This window comes from Hyperolius riggenbachi, chromosome 10 (assembly GCF_040937935.1).
Source record: "Hyperolius riggenbachi isolate aHypRig1 chromosome 10, aHypRig1.pri, whole genome shotgun sequence".
In the NCBI taxonomy this organism is placed as follows: domain Eukaryota; kingdom Metazoa; phylum Chordata; class Amphibia; order Anura; family Hyperoliidae; genus Hyperolius; species Hyperolius riggenbachi.
Window position 1 is genome coordinate 214,898,222 of NC_090655.1, and position 7,829 is coordinate 214,906,050.

Sequence of the window (7,829 nt, forward strand, 5' to 3'; positions counted from 1 at the left end):
GATCGGTATGAGATACAATGTAACCATATTCCTTACCTGAGCCGTTCAGCACCGGAGACGTACAAAAATGTAACGTATTGACGGAAAATGTTCCTTTTATGGAAAAAGCAATGCTAAAAAAAAAACTTAATGTACTCAACAACCCCCCCCCCCCCCCCCCGCCTTTAGAAAGTGCTCGGGTGGTACTTTGCGCCTGTATGTGTTCTGTAATTATACGGCAGGTTTTTGTTTACCGCATGGTGGCAGCACTTATACATGAAGGGTGAGGAAGGAGCAAGTATTATATTGCTTATTATACACTAGCACAGTAAATTTCATTTTTTTTTTTTTTTTACAAAATTTAAAGAGAACCAAAAGCGAATATTTTAAATCTTTAAAAAAAAAAAAAAAAAAAAAAAAAACATAAGCAGTGTTCTCCCCAGAAATTCTTTCCAGCCGGGTGGCATGAGATGAGAGAATGCAGGGCTAGAGATTCTGTGTGCAACTCTACTTACAGAATAGGAGGAGGTGCGCCAATGACAGCCGGGTGCAGCACCTGGCTAAAAGAGCCTGGGGAGAACACTGATGAGTTTCACTTACCTGGGGCATCTACCAGCCCCCTGCAGCCATCCTGTGCCCTCGCAGTCACTCACGGCTCCTCCGGTCCCCGCTGCCAGCTAGTTTCAGTTTTGCCAACTGGGAGTCAGCTGGCCGTCGTGCGTACATTTTTACGCATTCCCGCTGGTGCAGAAAGCTATCGTGGACATAAACGAGTACATTTTTACGTGTTACAGGTGCAATGCGTAAATTGTTATGCATTACAACCACAACGCGTAAAAATGTACTTGTTAACCATTTCAGCCCGCGGGGATTTTTCACCTTATGCATCAGAGCAATTTTCACCTCCCATTCATTCGCTAATAACTTTATCACTACTTATCACAATGTATTGATCTAGATCTTGTTTTTTCCGCCACTAATTAGGCTTTCTTTGGGTGGTACATTTTACTAAGAATTATTTTTTTATAAATGCTTTTTAACAGGATTAATAAGAAAAATGGAAACAATTCATTATTTCTCAGTTTTCAGCCATTATAGCTTTAAAATAATCCACGATAACAGAATGAAACCCTATGTATCTTATTTGCCCGTTTGTCTCGGTTATGACACCATTTACATTTTGTCCCTATCACAATGTATGGCACCAATATTTTATTTGGAAATAAAGGTGCATTTTTTCCGTTTTGCGTCCATCACTATTTACAAGCTTATAATTTAAAAAATGTTCGTAGTATACCCCCTTCAACAGCATAAAAACTTTAAAAAGTTCAAACCCTTAGGTAACTATTTGTCTTTTTTTTATTATTATTATTGTAATTTTTTTTTTCATTAAAAATTTTATTTGGGTAATATTTTGGTGTGGGAGATAAAGAACATTTTTAAATGTTATATGTGTAAATTGTAATGTAAAAAAATGTGTAGATGTAGTTTTACTATTTGGCCACCTTCAATTTTTTTTTTCCTTCCTTGTGCTTCTCGCTAAGCGGAAGCACAAGGGGATGCAGAAATTTTTACGGGCAGAATGACTGTAGCCTCTTGTAAGAGCGCTTTCGTTTTTCTGCTGGGGACACGGATCGGTGATCAGGAACCATGTTCCTGTTCACTGATCCCAGGGCTACCGGGGGAAACCACAGGGGCATGGAGGCGCGCGCGCCGAAGCGCGGCAGAGCAGCCGCCCGGACGTGACCTTTACGTCCGGGCGGCAGAAATGGTTAATGTCCGCAATAGCTTTCTGCACCAGCGGGAATGCATACAAATTTACGCATGGCGGCCGGCCGACTCCCAGTCGGCAAAAAACGAAACTAGCTGGCGGCGGAGGACCAGAGGAGCCGTGAGTGACTGCGAGGGCACAGGATGGCTGGTAGATGCCCCAGGTAAGTGAAACTCATGTTTTTTTTGTTTGTTTGGGGGGTTTTTTTAGTTAAGGTTCCCTTTAAGAGAACACAGTGGCATGTCCTGTGCATAATCACATGCCTCTGTGTCTCAATATTGCTGCCTCAAGTCCCCCCCAGGGGTCTGCTGTTCCCACCTGTAAAAAGCACCAGGCTAGCGACAATAGTCAGTTTGTATTTACCTGCAGCCTGTCAATTAGTCATTGCTCCCTGCCTCTCTCCGCCTCCGTGAGCTTTCTCCAATTGGAAGCTAAGCCACGTCCTGGGAGGTACTTCCTGGGTCGCAGCTCAGCTTCCAATTGGAGAAAGCCCACGGAGGCGGGGACATAGGTGGGGGAGTGCTGACAAATTGACAGGCTGCAGGTAAATACAAGGAGATTGTCGCTAGTCTGACGCTTTTTACAGGGGGGCACAGTAGACCCCCTGTATGCAGACTGAAGCCTGAGGCCTCTTTTCCATGGACTGTTGAGCTGTGTGCTCAGCAAGCAGATACCAGGCAGCAACAAGCAGTTGTGAGAGTTTGAGAGGCATTTCACGGTCTATGAACTGTCCGTGGAAAAGAGGCCTTAAAGTGGAACTAAATTCAGAATTTAGGCTTCTTTTCCACAGACTGTTGATAGGCAGTGAAATGCCTCTCAAACTCTCACAACTGCGCACTGCTGCCTGGTAACTGCTTGCTGAACACACAGGCCAACTGTCCATGGAAAGAGGCCTAAATCTCTGCTCTAAACAAAAACATTAATTGAGCCATGGACCCTGAACAAGCATGCAGGTCAGTTGCTTCTAACAAAAATCGGATAAGATTAGCTTCATGTCTTTTTCAGGTGTGTGCTTCAGGCACTATTGGTGCCTGGGAACTGGTTTTGTTTAATTGGAAATAAATATGGCAACCTCTATATACCTTTTTACTTCAGTTATCCTTTAGGGCATATTCACAGTGGGGCATTGCGATTTAATGCAACATTAAAGTCGCAACGTGTCTGCGTTTAGAGGTAACGCACTGTAAGCAGTGAGTTACCACAACGCAACATTTTCAACACAACGATAACGTGGCACTGTGAGAGGCCCATAGGATTAGCATTGTTGTGCGGTAAGCTGCATTATAAGACTTTATAACACAGCTCCGCAACGTGGCACTGTGAATGCAACCTCAAGAACACATAGTAAACCTCATAAAGTAAATAACATTTTATTCACATTGGAAAAAATACATTTTTATTTTGTCTACTACAAACAAAACCAATCCAATTCCTTGTAGCCCTTCTGCCACCTGTTAGCCACATAGCCTTGAGTAACAGCGTATAACATTCTGTGACATTACATTATTCACATACGCCTTGTATTCATTCTACACAATATTCCACCATTACTATCTACTTTCCTTCTCAAAACAGAACTATAAGCCTGGAGAAAGCAGGCCTGTATAATGAAGAGATTATACTATACTTAATTCTATTACGGCCTATGGTCGCGCCGGCTGCACCCAAATCTCCTGCGCTGTTTTTACAGTGCTCGCTTAGGCCTTGTTCACATTACAAATCGCTAGCACAATCGAAGCGCTGAGCGATTTGTTGAGCGATTTTAAAAGCACTTTTCCCTGTGTTTTGCACTTAGAAAAGCGCTTTTGCTAAGCGATTAATTTTCCTGACAGTAAAGAAGTGAACTCTTGTACCCGGAAATTAATAAATACAATGTATCTATATATTAAAGCGCTCAGGAAATCACAAGTCAAAGCGCCTTTTCAAGCTCTTTGCAATTTCCCTATACTTTCTATTGAACACAAACGCTCAGAAAGCGGTACAGGAGCCGCGTTTGCAATTCAATAGAAAGTGGAGCACTCATATATGAACACAACCATAGGAAGTCATTGCACAAGCGCTTTTAGATCGATTCACAAAATCGCCAGTGCTTAAAAGAAAACCGTAAAAGCTCATAGTGTTAACAAGCCCTAATTCTCCCCACTAAAGACTGACAGAGCCATAGTATTGCATTCTACAGGAGCGCTGCCGCTATTCACGAATATAATCTCCAGAGAAACTAGAAACCTGTAGCAAGCAGGGATGATCAATGAGATGCAAATACTTCTGAGTTTATGCAAATGTATATGCAAATATATGCAGTTTGAGGCCTGGAACCCACTAGAGCATTTGAGCGTTTAGGGAGCACTTTCAATCGCTAGCGATTTCCCTAAACGCTCTGCCAGTGTAAATGGATGGGACAGATTCCACTAGAGCGGATGCGATTAAGGAAGTCGCGATCGCAGAACATGCAGCATTTTGGAAGCGTTTTCATTCTAATGAATTGTATAGCAAGGAATGCGCTCCCAAAATTGCTTGCAAAACGCTATCACAAATCGCTAGTGACTGCTATAGCGCTCTGCGCTTTTTAGTGGGTTCCAGGCTTAAAGTGAACCAATCAATTTAAACCTGGGTTTAAATAGATTGATCCATTTTCAAAGTGCATGTATTTGCATAAAAATGCACATATTTGTATATCATTGATCAGTAGCCAGTTCTGCATGAACCTAGGCATCCTTTGGATTCCCTCCATCAAGAATCTGAATTTTTAATTCCATGGACTGTAGAATTGTGTGCTCAGCAAGCAGTTACCAGGCAGCTGCAAGCAGTTACCAGGCAGCAGCAAGCAATTGTGAGAGTTTGAGAGGCATGTCACTCTTTATCAACTGTCCGTGGAAAAGAGGCCTCAGTGACCCAAAGTTAGGCCTCTTTTCCATAAACTGTTGAACTCTGTGCTCAGCAAGCAGTCACTAGGCAGTAGTGAGCAGTTATCAGGCAGCAGCAAACAGTTGCCAGAGTTTGAGAGGCAAGTCACTGCCTATCAACTGTCCGTGGAAAAGAGGCCTTAGGAATGGTCAATAAGATGCAAATAATTTTGAGTTGATGCAGTATTATGCAAATTTTGTATGCACATTTATGCAGCTTGAAAATGGACCAATCAAATTTTACCTCAGCAGGATTTGATTGGTTCATTCTCTCTCTGCATACATTTGTACAATACTGCATCAACTCGAAATGATTTGCATCTCATTGACTGGGACAGTCCTTGTTACAAATTGCAAAATGCAACAGTCCTCTATGTGGGAAACCAGCAACTATTTGCTGGTTTAATGTTTAGCTGGCCGCTAATTAAGGCCCGGTTCACATTAGCGGTACAAAAACAGTAGGTTCCCAGACCGGAAGGGAATGGATCCAATGTTAACCTATGGTTCCGCATGATCCTCTAAACAGACCACACGTTTCCTGGAGCACCAATTTTACCTGACCGCTGAGCCCAGCAATACAGAAACGGAAGCTGATGCACTGCATTGGGGGCAATAAGAAAACAGCAAGTTTATTCTCTGTGAAGTGAAGAAACGAACCGTTCTAAATAGAAAAATCCATTTTGGCGGTGTATATCTGGGGGGGAATGTTGGGAAATGGAGCGGAAACAGCGAACGGAAATGGAGTGGTAATAGTGAAAATTGATTTTGAGTTTGCCACTCTAACGCAAGTGTGAACCAGGCCTTATACCAAAAAGAAGACCAGTTTGTATAACGGAAAATTGTATACTCACCGAACGGTAATTTTCCTTTCCATGTGCATCCATGGCAGCATACATATGGGGTTAAGCCCCACCCCTACCAATTAACAGGACCTTAGCTATAAAAGAAAGTGACCCCTAGCGAGCAGCATTCTCATTGACTAGCAGAACCGGAGAACAGCAAAAAGTCAACAAAAGGAAAGGGAGGGAAATCCCTATGCTGCCATGGATGCACATAGAAAGGAAAATTACCGTTAGGTGAGTATACAATTTTCCGTTTTCCATATGCCTCCATGGCAGCATACATATGGGATTTAACTAGCAGAAAAAAGTAAGGGTGGGACAAGACTTGCTGACCAAAAATAATTTCGATTAAGGCTTTAACAGATTCAGAAATAACTCTTTCTAAATTAAACTGAAGCGGAGGCTGCTGGATTGACTCTGAAATGGGCAATGAAAGTATGGACAGAGGACCAGTTGGCAGCCTGGGGAATCTTTGCCCGGATAGCGAAGGTGGCACAGGGGACAGCTGAGAAGAGTGCACTGTGATGCCACCCAGAGGGACAAGGTCAAAAAGCCCTGATAATAGGCTAGCCTTAATAAAAGGCTTTGTTGATTCATTTGAGCCATGAAGAGATCTTTTGAGTTTGATGTTAGCTGGCTCTTTCTCAGACCTGATGGAATTATGAAGAGCTGTTCTGATTTCCTGAAGCTCCCTTGTTGCATTCACATAGGCTCTAAGTGTTCTTGCAACATCTAGAACATGCAGATCAGAGGAATTTGTATCCATAAAAGATGGCACTGTCCGATCCTGATTAAAGGGAAGCCCGGAAGTGAAGTGCTGTAGTGGTCTCAAAACTACTGAGTAGAATGTCAAGAATGAGCCCCTAGATCCTGGAGCTCGGAAACTCTTCTGTCCGAAGATATAGCGACTAGAGGCATAGTTCTAAAAATTAAGTCTCATTTCCTGCAGTCTTCCACTGGGTCAAAAAGAGGTCTTGCTAGGTAACTGAGAACCTGCGCAGTTCCCACTTTTGAAAAAGGTTGCAATTAGGATGCTTGTTTTTGGTGGCAGCCTTCATAAATTGCACTATTAGAGGGTGAGAGACCCAGCAGTGATCCGTCAAAGCAGAGATAGCAGAAGCCTGCACTTTGAGAGTGCGAGCCAATTGTTTTTCTAGGCCAATCTGGAGGAAGCTAAGAATATGTTGTGCTGGTGGAGCCATTGGATCAAAATCATTTACCAGAGCAATTGTAAAAAAAATATTTTCCAGTTTGTGGTAGTTTTCCCTGATTTTAGCAGTGTGTTTATCAAGGATTCTGAGTTTACCAGGTCTCTAAGCTTCCTCCCACAATCCTTAAACCATTAAATTAAGGGATTGAGGAGACAGATGATAAATTGAGTCCTGGGATAGGGGGTTTGGTCTGACTGAAAGAGGAATAGGAGGTTCCAACTTCAGGCTCCAAATTAGAGGGACTCATGGCTGGCATGGCCAAAATATACCCACCTCCAGGAGTACAACTTGTTCTAGGAGGAGTCTCCTAAGAATTTTGAAGATAAGTGGAGTTGGAGGAAAAAAACAGAGACCATTCAGAAACTCCAGGTGTTGCCAGAGCACCCTGAGCCCTTGAATGTGGGGGCGAATCTCCTCTAGCTGGCATTTAGTTGATGTAGGTTGCCATCAGGTCCACCTACCCAATGGTCACAGATCACTCTGGATATCCAGCACTGAATACCCAGCAGGAGAGGCTGAACTATGCCTCACATAATGGAGCCTGAGCAGTCAGCAGACAGAGCAAGAGATACAGGTGAGAGGGATCACACTGAACACTCAGCAGCACCAAACACCCAGCAGGAGAAGCTGAACTATGCACCACTAACCTGTGCAACTGCAGACAGCAAGGGAAAAAAAAAGGTGAGAAGGATCACACTGTGCTCTGCAATCGTATTTAAGTCATGCAGAGCAGCCATAAAGGGGGGAAAAGATCATTTAGATCAAGCTCCCACCATCAACCCAGATAGAAGGTCCCTGAATAATTTGACATTTAGTCATGACAACAGGGCTGCGACCAGGAGAGGCTGAACCTGGCCGGAACGCCGCAGGAATGTCGGCGAGGTAAGAGTAAAATAAAAATAAATAGCGATGAAACACTAAGGAACCTGTTCGGAGGTGAGGACAAAAATGAGAATGCTGCTCGCTAGGGGTCACTTTCTTTTATAGCTAAGGTCCTGTTAATTGGTAGGGGTGGGGCTTAACCCCATATGTATGCTGCCATGGAGGCATATGGGAAGTGCAGTTACGCAGCTCATCCCTCAGCTGACAGCAAGGTGAGGAGCTGGACAGGATGCCCTCTATC